The sequence below is a fragment of the Rhinoderma darwinii genome, chromosome 2 (assembly GCF_050947455.1).
Source record: "Rhinoderma darwinii isolate aRhiDar2 chromosome 2, aRhiDar2.hap1, whole genome shotgun sequence".
NCBI lineage: Eukaryota > Metazoa > Chordata > Amphibia > Anura > Rhinodermatidae > Rhinoderma > Rhinoderma darwinii.
In genome coordinates, this window is record NC_134688.1 from 61,086,896 (window position 1) to 61,101,697 (window position 14,802).

Below are 14,802 nucleotides of genomic sequence, written 5' to 3' on the forward strand. Positions count from 1 at the left end.
TGGTTGTATCTGAGCAGAAAGTAAATCCCTGAACACTACAGAATTCATCAGGCTGCTTCTGTCTTCAGTCACATCATCAATAAACACCAGTGACCCAGTGCCTTTGGCAGCCATGCATGCACATGCCATCACACTGCCGCCACCATGTTTTACAGAGGAGGTGGTGTGCTTTGGATCATGAGCCGTTCCAAGCCTTCTCCATACTTCTCCATCATTCTGGTACAGGTTGATCTTAGTTTCATGCTGTTCCAGAACTGGGCGGCTTCTTTACATGTTATTTGGCAAAGTCTAATCTGGTCTTTCTATTTTTGAGGCTGATTAATGGTTTGCACCTTGTGGTGAACCCGTTGTATTTGCTCTCATGAAGTCTTCTCTTTATGGTAGACTTAGATACTGATACACCTACTTCCAGGAGAGTGTTCTTCACTTGGGTAGGTGTTGTGAAGGGGTTTTTCACCATGGAAAGGATTCTGCGATCATCCACCACTGTTGTCTTCCGTGGACGTCCAGGCCTTTTAGAGTTCACAAGATCACCAGTGCGCTCTTTTTTTTCAAGAATGTACCAAACTATTGATTTGGCCACTTCTAACACTTGTGCTATCTCTCTGATAGATTTCTTAATTTTTTTTCATCCTAACGATGTTCTGTTTCACTTGCATTGAGAGCTCCATTGACCTCATGTTGTGGGTTCACAGCAACATCTTGAAAATGCCACACCTGGAATCAACTCCAGACCTCTAACCTGCTTAATTGATGATGGATTAACGCGGGATTAGCCCATGCAGCCCATTAAATAGCTTTTGAGATAATTGTCCAATTACCTTTGGTCCCTTGAAAAAAGAAGCAGCTACATATTAAAGAGCTGTAATTCCTAACCCCTTCCTCAAATTAGGATGTGAATACCCTCAAATTAAAGCTGAGAGTCTGCAATTTAAGATCATATTGATTATATAACTGTATTTTCAATATGTTTTGGTAAACCACTAAAATGACAAAACTTGTGTGACTGTCCAAATAATTCTGGACCTAACTGTATGCACCAAAAATGGTGCAATTAAAAAATACAACTCGGCCCTGCAAAAAAAAAAAGCCCTCATATGGCTATGTCGACATAAAAATAAAAAATGCCGTAGATCTCAGAGACAGGATTGTGTGGAGGCACCAGTGGCATAGCTATAGGGGTCACAACGGTTGCAGTTCTGATCAGGCCCGTAAGTTTGGGGGCCCACAGGGCCCTGTTGCCACACATCGCTAACCCTGCTGTTTGGGCCCATGGAAGGCCTCAGAAGGGAAGGAGCGCTGTGTGTTCTTTGGAGTACAGATTTTGCTGGTTTGGTTTTCGGGTGCCATGTTGCATTTGTAGAGCCCCAGAGGTATCAAAGCAATGGAAACCCACCAGAAGTGACCCCATTTTGGAAACTACACCCCTCAAGGAATTCATTTATGGGTAATATGACCATTTAGACTCCATAGTTTCTTCACAGAACTTATTTGAATTGGGCTGGGAATTAAAAAAAAATATATTTTTTCCAATAATATGTCATTTTAGCTCAAAAATTCTTATTTTCACAAGAAATAAAATACTCCATTTTGTTGCCCAATTTGTCCTGAGTGCGGCAATACCCCATTTGTGGTGATAAACTGCCGTTTGGGCCCATGGGAGGACTCAGAAGGAAAGGAGCGCTGTGTGTTCTTTGGAGTACAGATTTTGCTGGATTGGTTTTCGGGTGCCATGTCGCATTTGCAGAGCCCCAGAGGTATCAAAGCAATAGAAACCCACCACAAATGACCCCATTTTGGAAACTACACCCCTCAAGGAATTCATTTATGGATGTTGTGACCATTTTGACCCCATAGTTTTTTCACAGAACTTATTTGAATTGGGCTGGGAATGAAAACAAAATTATTTTTTTCAAATAATATGTAGTTTTGGCTGAAAATTTCTTATTTTCACAAGAAACAAAATACCCCATTCTGTTGCGCAATTTGTTCTGAGTGCCGCAATACCCCATTTGTTGTGATAAACTGCCGTTTGGGCCCATGGGAGGGCTCAGAAGGAAAGGACCACCATTTGGCCTACTGGGGATTTTCTAGTGCGAAGTCATGTATGCAGAAGCCCCTGAGGTACCAGTACAGTTGAAACCCGCAAGAAGTGACCCCATTTTAAAAACTACACCCTTAAGGCATTCATTTAGAGGTGTAGTGAGCATTTTGACCGGAGACCTACACCCCATAAACTGTAATGTGGGTTCTCCCGGGTATGGCAATACCCTACAAGTGGCTGTTATCAGCTGCCTGGGCACACAGCAGGGCTCAGAGGGGAAAGACGAGGGGGGATAAGCTGTGCGGAGTGCATCAGGGTAAGTAAAATTGGGGTAAATTATAAACCAAGGGATGTATGATAAATTTTAAAACACTTTCATACAGAGCTCTGGTTATTCGGGACACGTGTCACATTGATATATTGTGTCATCCATTATCGCCCTCTTATAGCAGACTTTGCACCTCTTTTGACTTTTTCCCTTCTTGCCAGTTTGGGGAACTTCTCCTGGAAAGTGTTGCCCTGGTACGATGCGTGTGGGCTCGCTTCCAGAAGTACTGGGTGCCCCCCTTCTTGGTCCCTAAAGATTAGGTTCTTGATAATCACCTCTTGAAATTCCAGGAAAGTTCCCGTCTGGCCTGCACATCGACGTAGCATGTACGCATTGTACAATGCCATCTGTATGATGTGCCCGGCCAGCTTCTTATACCACACCGCATGGCGCTGTAGGGCTTCAGGGCTTGATCTTACAAGTCCACACCTCCCATGTACCTATTGTAGTCCAGGATGCAGTCTGGTTTGGGGGTGGCCTTTCCTTCATATATCCTAAACCTGTAGGTATACCCTGATGCACTCTCGCAGCTTATACATCTTCACGCCATACCTTGCCCTCTTACCCGGCAGGTACTCGCGGAATTGAACCCTCCCTTTAAAATGTACCAGGGACTCATCAATAGAAATACACTTCTCTGGGGTGTATGCTTGGGAAAACCGGGCACTGGAACGGTCTAATAGGGGTCTCCGTTTATACAAACGGTCAAAACTGGGGTCATCTCGGGGTGGGCACGGCTTATTATCAGTATAATGTAAGAAGCGAAGTATTGCCTCATTTATTTATTTTTTTAGGTTCCAGTTCAGTTCTGAAGTTGCTTTGAGGGGCCCATATATTAGAAACCCCTATCAAATACCCTATTTTAGAAACTAGACCCCTCAAAGTATTCACAACAGCATTTAGAAAGTTTATGAACCCTTTAGGTGTTTCACAAAAAGCAAAGCAAAGCAGAGGTGAAATGTACATTTTTTTTTGTCAGAAAATCCTCTTTATACCATTTTTTTTATAACACAAAAGGATTTATCAGTGAAACGCACTCAATACTTATTGCCCAGATTCTGCAGTTTTGAGAAATATCCCACATGTGGCCCTAGTGCAGTAATGGACTGAAGCGCCGGCCTCCGAAGCAAAGGAGCACCTAGTGGATTTTGAGGCCTCTTTTTTATTAGGCACCATGTCTGGTTTGAAGAGGTCTTGTGGTGCCAAAACATTGGGAACCCCCCAAAAGTGACCCCATTTTGGAAACTAGACCCCTTGAGGAATCCATTGTAGTTTTCTTAGGGTGCATGCAGCTTTTTGATCAGTTTTTATTCTATTTTTAAGTGGCGTGGTGACTAAAAAACAGCAATTCTACTATTGTTTTTTTATTCTATTTTTTTTACAGCGTTCACCGTGCGCTACAAATGACATATTCACTTTATTCTGCGGGGTGATACGATTATGGCGATACCAGATGTTTATAGTTTTTTTTTATGTCTTATGGCGTTTGCACAATAAAATAAGTTTTGTAAACAATCATTCACTTTCTGTGTTACCTTATTCTAAGAGCCAGAACGTTTTTATTTTTCAATCAATAAAGCCGTGCGAGGACTTATTTTTTGCGTAACGAACTGTAGTTTAGATCAGTACCATTTTTAGGTACATGCGACTTTTTGATCTCTTTTTATTCCAGTTTTTGGGAGGTGAAGTGACCAAAGAATTGTGATTGTGGTTCGGTTTATTATTATTTTATTTTACGGCGTTCACCATGCGGGATAAATAATGAAATAATTTTGTAGTTCAGGCCGTTACGGACGCGGCGATACCAATTATGTATAGTTTATTTGTTTGTTTATATATTTTTATTAATAATAAAGGACTGATAAGGGAAAAAGGGGGATTTTTACTTTTATTACTTTTAAATCTTTTATTTTCTTATTTTTACACATCTTTTTTTAAAAAATTTTTAACTTCATTACTTTGTCCCACTAGGGGACATGAGGGCAGGAGGCCCTGATCGCTATTCTAATACACTGCACTACATGCGTAGTGCAGTGTATTAGAACTGTCAGCTACTCACTGACAGCAAGCATAGTGGGTCCTGACGTTGTCAGGACCCACTAGGCTTCCGTCTATGGCATAGTCGGACGCCATTGTTTGGTGTCCGGTTGCCACAGTCACCATCGCCGGCCGCTATCGCGTAGCAGGCCGGCGATGGCAGCTTAACCCCTAAAAAGCCGCGATCTCTATAGAACGCGGCTTTTAAGGGGTTAATCAGCGGGGACACAGCGATCGGTCCCCGCTGTAGGAGCTGTGACAGCTGCTGAACAAGACAGCAGCGTCACAGCTCCTGTATGTGTCGGGAGGACGGCCGAAACGGCCGTTACTCCCGAGACGTACTATTACGGCATGGAGCGCGAACGATACAGCTGCCATGACGTAATAGTACGTCCAGGAGCGGAAAGGGGTTAAATAACGGGGATTAAACGCTCCTCGTAGTACCCTTCATTCTGAGATCAGCCGCAATACCTCAGAGACAAAACCCACTATAACCAATGTACAATTGTAAAACAAATACCATGGAATTGGGGAATGTATTTTATTAATTGTAGACGGCACATTCTGATATTCCCTGTTAGGCAGGTACAGTAATTCATGAAAGTCTGCATGTATATTTCGGTTTTAGCAAATAAAGGATAGTTTTTTGTGTAATGAAAAGTTATACAATTATCCAATATCAATTTCTCATGGTTTTCAAGATCTCTGCTTACTGTCATTGAATAGGAAGCTTCATTGTTTTCTTCCAGTTAATAGAAATCAGTCCTGGTCATGTGATGGACACACAGGTGGTCAACTGGTTAGAAGACTCAGCTCTGATAACTGTTCTGTAACTCTAAGGGTATGTGCACACACACTATTTACGTCCTTAATTGACGGACGTATTTCGGCCGCAAGTCCCGGACCGAACTCAGTGCAGGGAGCTGGGCTCCAAGCATCATACTTATGTACGACGCTAGGAGTCCCTGCCTCGCTGCAGGACAACTCTCCCGTACTGAAAACATGATTACAGTACGGGACAGTTGTCCGGCAGCGAGGCAGGGACTCCTAGCATCGTACATAAGTATGATGCTAGGAGCCCGGCTTCCTGCACTGTGTTCGGTCCGGGACTTGCGGCCGAAATACGTCCGTCAATTACGGACGTATTTAGTGTGTGTGCACATACCCTAAGGGTATGTTCACACACTAGACTAAAGACGTCTGAAAATACTGAGCAGTTTTCAAGGGAAAACAGCTCCTGATTTTCAGAAGTTTTTGAAGCCACTCGCAATTTTCGCGGCGTTTATGGCCGTTTTTGGATCTGTTTTCAATAGAGTCTGTGAAAAACAGCTCCAAAAACGTCCCAAGAAGTGACCTGCGCTTCTTTTTCACGGCCGTTTTTTTTTTACGCAGCCGTTTTTCATAACAGCCGCGTAAAAAAACGGCCCGTTGGAACAGAACGCCGTTTTTCCCATTGAAATCAATGGGCAGATGTTTGGAGGCGTTCTGCTTCCGATTTTTTGGCCGTTTTTCGGGCGATTACGGCCCGAAAAACATCCGTGTGAACATACCCTCAGGCCTTAGTCACACGAAAGTATAATACCTATGTAATTCAATGGGGCCATTCACACGGCCGTTATTTCAACGGACCGTGTGATGAGTCCGTTAAAAAAATAGGACATGTCCTATTATTTTGCACTTCACGCATCCCTCCATAGACTCTAGTCTATGAGGGTTGCGCGATTACGCATCCTGCATAGGTGCAGCACGGATGCACCTCAGACGTGAAAAACTGCAGTTTTTTGGTAAAATGGTCGCTAATCCGCAGCACATCTCCCTGTGTAAACAGGGCGATGTGCTGCCGACATGATGGAAATGAATAGGGACGAATGTTCGTAGTAACGGTCGCTCGTCCCCATACATAACCAATCATTGGTCTTTGTGAAAGGAGCAAACGAGCGCTGATCAGTTGTTTAGTTGATTGGCGCTCGTTTTCAAGGAACATGCCGGACTGTGTAAAGGTATCGTACCATGTAGGTTTAACCCTTTGTGCTCATTGCTAGAGAAGTACAGTATTTTGGATTTCATTTTTAACTGGCAAAAGAAAAAAAATGTTTTTCATGAATATGAAGTTTAAAAAAAACATAAAAATCTTCTGACAGAAATATCCCTTAAATAGAAGGGACAGTAGACAGTTGAAGGAGAACTCTGGGAAATCAAAGAAAAAAGGAAAAGACACATGAGATAGATTAGAGACCATTATAAATATACGCTTTCTGTGCCCTGAACTCACTTGCTGATGGTAGTTAGGATGGAAAAGAGTGAACAGAGCCAAATACCCAAATCAGAGGCGTAGCTAGGTTCTCCAGCACCCGGGGCAAAGATTCAGTTTGGCGCCCCCCCCAACCTCTTTCCCGACATCTCCTTCCCCCTCACCGTGTTTGTTTTCTCTACCAATCGACGTGTCATTTATTTTTATGTAACGCGAGCATAAAATTATTTGTACATTTCACAAGCAATATGGTTCTATACACAACATCAGAACCAAGCTCGGTACATATATACAGCCCCAGAACAAATACAGCTCAATTTAGTGCAACCCCTTCCGTATAGGTATGTATGGCGTAAAACTACAGCTCCCAGCATGGCCCGAACAATGGTAAGGATATGCTGGGAGATGCCGTTTCACAAAAAATAAATCTTATCATAATCACACCACCCATCATCTCGCTGCAGATCATACAGTGACGTCTCAGATTCTAGTTCTTTTTCTCCATTTGGTCCAGACCTCTATGATGACTTCTCTCGGTCACAGACCATTTCTGCAGTTTGCTGATCAGATGTCTTCAGCTTCTCACTTTTCCAACATTTCTGCACCTATAAATAAATATAAAGTTATCATTATACCACACACTATGCCCCTAAATATAATAGCGCCATACACTGCACCTCTAAATATAATAGCACCATACACCGTGTCCCACACACACACTGCGCCCCCTGTAGATAGTGCCTGCCATAGAGCCCCCTGTAGATAGTGCGCCCATATAGCCCCTGTAGATAGTGCCCCCATATAGCCCACCCCTGTATATAGTGTCCCACAAATAACTCCCCCTATAGTGCTCTACAGATAGCCCACCCCTGTATATAGCCCCCTGTAGATATAGCCCACCCCTGTATATAGAGCTCTACAGATAGCCCAACCATGTATGTAGCCCCCCTGTAGATATAGCCCACCCCTGTATATAGCCCCCTGTAGATATAGCCCACACCTGTATATAGTGCTCCACATATAGTCCACCCCTGTATATAGTGTTTCACAGATAGCCCACCCCTGTATATAGCCCCCCCTTGTACATATAGTCCACCCCTGTATATAGTGCTCCACTAGATAGTCCACCACTGTATATAGTGCTCCACAGATAGCCCACCCTTGTATATAGTATATACAGGGGTGGGCTATCTGTGGAGCACTATATACAGGGGTGGACTATATGTACAAGGGGGCTATATACAGGGGTGGGCTTTCTGTGGAGCACTATAGGGGGAGCTATTTGTGGGATACTATATACAGGGGTGGGCTATATCTACAGGGGGACTATATACAGGGGTGGGCTATATCTACAGGGGGACTATATACAGGGGTGGGCTATCTACAGTGGGACCATATCTACAGGGGGACCATATCTACAGGGGGACTATATCTACAGGGCTGGGATATACACAGGGGGGCTATATATACAGGGGTGGGCTATACACAGGGGGGCTATATCTACAGAGGGGGGCTATACACAGGGGGGCTATATCTACAGGGGTGGGCTATATACAGGGGGAATATATCTACAGGGGGCTATATCTACAGGGCTGGGCTATATCTACAGGGCTGGGCTATATACAGGGCGACTATATCTACAGGGGGGGCTATATACTGGGGTGGGCTATCTATGGAGCACCATATACAGGGGTGGGTTATATCTACAGGGGGCTATATACTATATAGCCCACCCCTGTATATGGTGCTCTATAGACAGCCCACTCCAGTATATAGCCCCCCTGTAGATATAGTCCCCCTGTATATAGCCCCCCTGTAGATATAGTCCCCCTGTAGATATAGTCCCCCTGTATATAGCCCAGCAGATATAGTCCCCCTGTATATAGCCCAGCCCTGTAGATATAGTCCAGCTGTATATAGCCCCCCTGTAGATATAGTCCCCCTGTATATAGCCCAGCAGATATAGTCCCCCTATATATAGCCCAGCCCTGTAGATATAGTCCCCCTGTATATAGCCCAGCCCTGTAGATATAGTCCCCCTGTATATAGCCCAGCCCTGTAGATATAGTCCCTCTGTAGATAGACACCCCCCGTAGATAAAGTCCCCCGTGTAGACAAAGTCCCCCCGCAGATACGGCCACACGTCTATTACAATTTAAAAAAAATTATAATAATTTCAAACTCACCTTATTCCCGCTCCCACGCCGTCCGGCAGCCATGGAGACCTGCTCTTTTCTGCGCAGGTCTCCAGGGGGTTGAACACAGCATCTATGAAAGGCGCTGATTGGCTGGGCAGGATGACTTTCCCTGTCAGTCAGTCAGCGCCTTTCATCGACGGAAGCGTCACTGGTACAAAAGGTACCAGTCGCTTCATTCGTGGAAAGGCGCTGAATGGCCGGGCACGGAACGTGCCCTGTCATTCATTGCTTCTAATTGTACCTGTGTCCTTACGCCCCCCTCTGAACTGCGCCCGGGGACATGCCCCGCTTGCCCCCCCCCCCTAGCTACGCCCCTGCCCAAATGAAGACCACAACGTTGTATTTTTAAGAAACATGAGTCTCAGAACTTACTTTTTAAAAATGGATTTATCCTACATAAATTGGATTGTCTGTATGGCGATTTTAGAGAGAATTTTAAGCCAGGATTTATATCACATAGGCAAAAATAAAGTTAATAATCCCCATACAAGGGCTACCCTCAGGCCGAACCAACTAAATATAACTATCTATGATATGTTTATGGATTAGGTGACTCACAGGAAGAAAATAAATGATATTATTTAAAGGTTAAGTTATACAAGGTCGTTACATACAGAATGAAATCGTTTTGCCGCTCAGATAGTGTATATTATAGGCTACCAGTCCACATTATATACCACTTTGCTAGAGATTTTTTTTAAAGAATAATTTGATCACTTGTAATTAGTTTTTGACAACATGTAATTAATTACAACTGGAAATCATGATTGATCTTCACCCACGAGTTGTTATAAATTGGATAATAAATTGCAAGCGGCCTTGCTACCATTGCAAAAAATCCAACATGGTTGCAGTAATTCTGTGATTTTACCACTGCTCGCGGAGTACATCGTGCTGCTGCGGAGCCCTAGCCTTAGAGGCTTGCTAAAATGTTTTGCTACAGCAACCTAACCACTCATACAAATATCTTTAGTTGTTATGCAGATCGAATATTGGATATAGAAAATAAGCTGTTGCCCTGCCATAAACCTTTGGGGCCACTTAGTAAAAGCTAGAGTTAGAGATTTTTTTTAGGGATTCCCAATCTGGCTGATGTAAATCGATCTACAATTCTGTCAGTTTATGTTTATTTCGTTCAGTATGTCAATTGTGACATCACCAGATGAATATTATAACATCATAGATTGTTGTGCACTGATATCAATGACCACAATAATAAAATGGGATGTCCAGGACTAGAAAAAAAGAAGAACCTTTTTTTAGTCCTGGACAACCCCTTTAACAATTAGCCTTGTTATGTTATTCATACACGTGTATAAGGCCTCATGGCTGTATTATTGCTTGAATGGTCCGACAATAGAGCTCCCATTGAGGCATGGGCCCTTGCTGTATCTTTATATGCCTCCGATTTCATACAGAGGCATATAGCTTTTTATTTTATGGATTCCACAGAAAAGCAATCGTGGCATGCTTCACCAGATATCATATATGTGGAGCTTTTCTCCACAACAAGCATTACATGCCTGACCACCGGATTTCTTCTAGTTAGCAGTGCGTGCCAGAGAATGGAGCTCCGACCCCTAATAAAAAAATGCTGCATCATATCCTTTTATGCCACCTATTAAGATTTATATATTCATTTATACCCGTTTTTTGATTTTAGTTTCCATTCTTTCCTCAGCACCTTCCAAAAGCCATAACTTTTTTATTTTTCCGTCGATAAAGCCATATGAGGGCTTCTTTTTTGCGGGACAAGATTTAGTTTTTCACGTCACCGTTTATTGTACCATGTAATGTATTAGAAAACTGGAAAAAAAATCATTGTGGGGAGGAATAGGAAAAAAAAACTGAAATTCCTCAATCTTTTGAGGGGTTTCGTTTTTATGGCTTTCTCCGTACGGTAAAAATGTTATGTTAACTTTATTTTACCAGTCAATACGATTACGGCGATACCAAATATATATAGTTTTTTTTCATGTTTTACTACTTTTACAAGGAGGAAACTAATTGTTAAAAATAAAATTTGTGTTTTGTCGCCACATTCTGAGAGCCATAACTTCAGCGGTTTGAGGGCTTATATTTTGCAGGGCGAGCTGTAGCTTCTATTGGTACCATTTTGGGCTACATGAGACTTTTTATTAAAAAAAATTCTGGGATATGAAGTGACCAAAAAACAGCGATTCTGGAGTTTTAATATTGTATTTTTTTATGGCGTTCACCGTGCGGGTTAAATAATAGTATATTATAACAGTTCAGGCTGTTACGGCGATTCTAGTTTATAAATTTTTAACTATAATATATAGACTTTTAATATATGTATATATATATATATATATATATATATATATATATATTCAAAAAATCAGTCAGCACTCCAAGGTATAAGCAAAAAACAGTGGTGGTGTTCTATTCGTCCATCAGTGCAACGTTTCAGCTCAACACAAGAGCCTTTCCCAAACCTTGTGTTGAGCTAAAAAGTTGCACTGATGGACCAATCAAACACCAGCACTGTTTTTTGCTTATACCTTGGAGTGCTGCCTGATTTTTTTAATCTATTGGTTTTGCGTCTGAGAGTCATCACGCAGGTGGGCGTGCACCCACATTCTACGGAGGCTGTGCGGCTGAGATATTTTTTTGACTTATATATACAGTATATATATATATATATATATATATATATATATATATATATATATATATTATTTATTTTTTTTATTTTTTTTTTAACACTACTATTAACTTTATTAAACTTTTTTAAACATTTTATTAGTCCCCATGGGGGACTTGAACCAGTGATCGTTAGTATTGCAGGATATTGTCATTTTTACAGGCTCCTGTTAAGAAGGGCTTAACAGAGGCAGAATGAAGGCAGACCTGGGCTGTCATGACAACCATCAGCACCCGCGATCTCACTACAGGGGGGGGCTGATACCTGCTGCGTACGGAGCGGGCTTAGCGGGTGAGCCCGCTCCAAACATCACCCCCTGCATTACAACGTGCTGTTACTTCATGGTACAGGAACAGGTTAAGGGTTTGTCCATACACAACGGAATTGCTGCGTAAATTTCTGCAGCAATTCTGTTGAAAGTTGCAGGCTTTCCGCTGCGGCAAAAACACACCATGTTCTCCGGTTTTTACTGCAGAAAATGGTGCGAATTTGCTGAGTTTTTCACAATGTTAGGAGACGGTGACATCTGCAAAACGCAGCAATTCTGTCCACTTTCCGCAGCAGGAATTGACATGCTGCGGTCCGAAAATTACGCACTGCAGATCAATTTCTACACTGAATTTTTCGCAGCATGTGGATGATATTTGTTGAATCTCACCCACTTTGCTGCTACTGTATTCTGCTGCGTATTTTCCGTCTGCAATTCTGGACGGAAAAAATGCAGCTAGTCCGCTGCTTGTAGACGAGCCCTAAATATTCATGTTATTCGTTTTATTCGCGAGGGAACAGTTTGAATAAATTCTCGTGGTCTATGACTATTAGTTCAACTGATATTTTTAGCGTGGTGTGGGATTGGTATGAAGCGTGAGAGCATCTTGTGAGTGGTCCTGCATGATGTGCATTTAACAGGCCTACAATTGTTGATAACAAGTATTTTTGGCTCACAGCATAAGTGCAGGTTTTGATCAGGTTTTTTTAAAGCAGTTTTTTTAAGCCAAAATTAGAAGTGAATTAAATAAAGAGACGTAGCACTTGTCCTTTATACTTTATCTCCCTTTGTGATTCATACCTGGTTTTGGCTTCAAAAACTGCATAATAAATCAGGTTTTTAACAAAGGCACAACCGGTATCCATAAACAAAAAGCTTACAGTTGTATAGACACATTTTGCATATATATAATACATAAGAGGAAAGAAAGTTTGATCAGCACATTCCAATAAAATTAAACAAAACGAGTATACAGGTGCAAGGAAGCCGACTGCGAACATTACAATATCCAAAAATGGCGACAGCACTGTGCGAACACGAATGCCACCTTGCATATTTATTTATCTATAACATTTTGCATATAGTCTCGAATAAAGAAACACTAAAAGCATATAGTGCGGTATATATATTTTTTTTTATTCCTCTGTATTGAATAGGGTAGTCTACTAGGACAACATTTTGGCATATGTCGGTTGAATGGGAGCCCATGGATATATTTGGCAAATGCCAAACATAGGGCTCTACACTATGTGAACTGAGACAACCAATCTGTACACATGAAGCGCTAAAGGGCTATCTAAATAAACAGTGATACGGTATAGTGTGTAGGATAATGAAGTAAATTGTGTCACAGTTTTACACCGTTTGAAGTATAGATAGCCTCAAATATGTATACCAAATGTAACTTGGTGTTTTTGACCAAGGATATATACAAGAAACCTACAGAAAAAATGGTCAAAAAACTAATACAAATGTAGTAAATAAATAGAAATTCATTTTATTAACAGACAGATACAAACAAGATTTAACATTTTGAGTCATACAATGTTAAAAAATGGCGTCAACCGAATGCAGGATGGTAGGTAATAGCTACAGGGTATGAATGATCAGAGTACAAGGAGATTGGATAACAACATAAGATATATTGGTTGTGCCTGATATGTAAACAAGAGGACAAAATACAAGGTAAAGTGCAATGTGCAAATGTATAAGATACTATTGATGCTATACAGCACTCTTGGATATGTATGGATGCAAAGCAGAACATACAACAGTGACCTAGATCTTATGAAAGGAAAGTGCTATCAAACTTCCAAAGTATAAAGCAGCAGTACAGATGAATCAAAGTACATACCCAAATTCATGATTGATCCCACATGCAGGAGACGCCAGACCCGACGCGCGTTTCGGCGGATGCCTTCGTGCGGAGGTGGCCCTATGTTAACTGAGCCTAACTCTCCCTTTCACCCAATTCTACTGTCAGTAGGTAGAGATGGTGGATTAGAGAAACACTAAACATGCAAAATGCCCACAAAAATAAAAAACATTTCAGCGCTTCCTCCCTTAATCTCCTGCTTTTTTTTTATTATCCTATTTTGTCTCATAATGCATTTAATACTGAGTTATATAAGGAATTCTTATATTTGTGTTCCAGCAGATCAGCCATTCCCCTCTCCTTCTTCTTACAATCCTGTGTCTGACTGTAAGGCTGGGTTCACACGACCACATTAACGTCCGTAATGGACGGACGTATTTCGGCCGGAAGTCCCGGACCGAACTCAGTGCAGGGAGCCGGGCTCCTAGCATCATAGTTATGTACGATGCTAGGAGTCCCTGCCTCTCTGCAGGACAACTGTCCCGTACTGCAATCATGTTTTCAGTATGGAACAGTAGTTCCACGGAGAGGCAGGGACTCCTAGCATCGTACATAACTATGATGCTAGGAGCCCGGCTCCCTGCACTGAGTTCGGTCCGGGACTTCCGGCCGAAATACGTCCGTCCATTACGGACGTTAATGTGGTCGTTTGAACCCAGCGTAAGACAACTGGCTACAGCAGGAGCCTCCCCCTCTGCCCTGTATGCAATAGGACACACAGATCAAAATTTAGGAAGTGACAAATATGTGTAAACAAAAAATAAGAAAAATACATCTTCAAGTTACTTGTACAACTGAATGAGTTGTCTATCTTAGAAATGCGTTTGTTTGCGATTGTCTTTACAATTGTTATCTTGGGAACCTTCTCTCATAATTGCCCAAGGACTACAATCAAGAGCTGGGTTTGGATGCAATTCTCTGAACTGTTACATAGTTACATAGGTTGAAAAAAGACATCAGGTTCAACCTTTCTCAATAAATTACCCGTCATTCATTGCTTGATTAATTATAACCCTCAATGCCATTCATAAATAAATAGGCGTCTAGCCACTTTTTAAATGCTTACATATTATCTGCCATTACTACCTCTTGGGGAAGGGCATTTCATTGCTTGACCACTCTAACTGTAAAG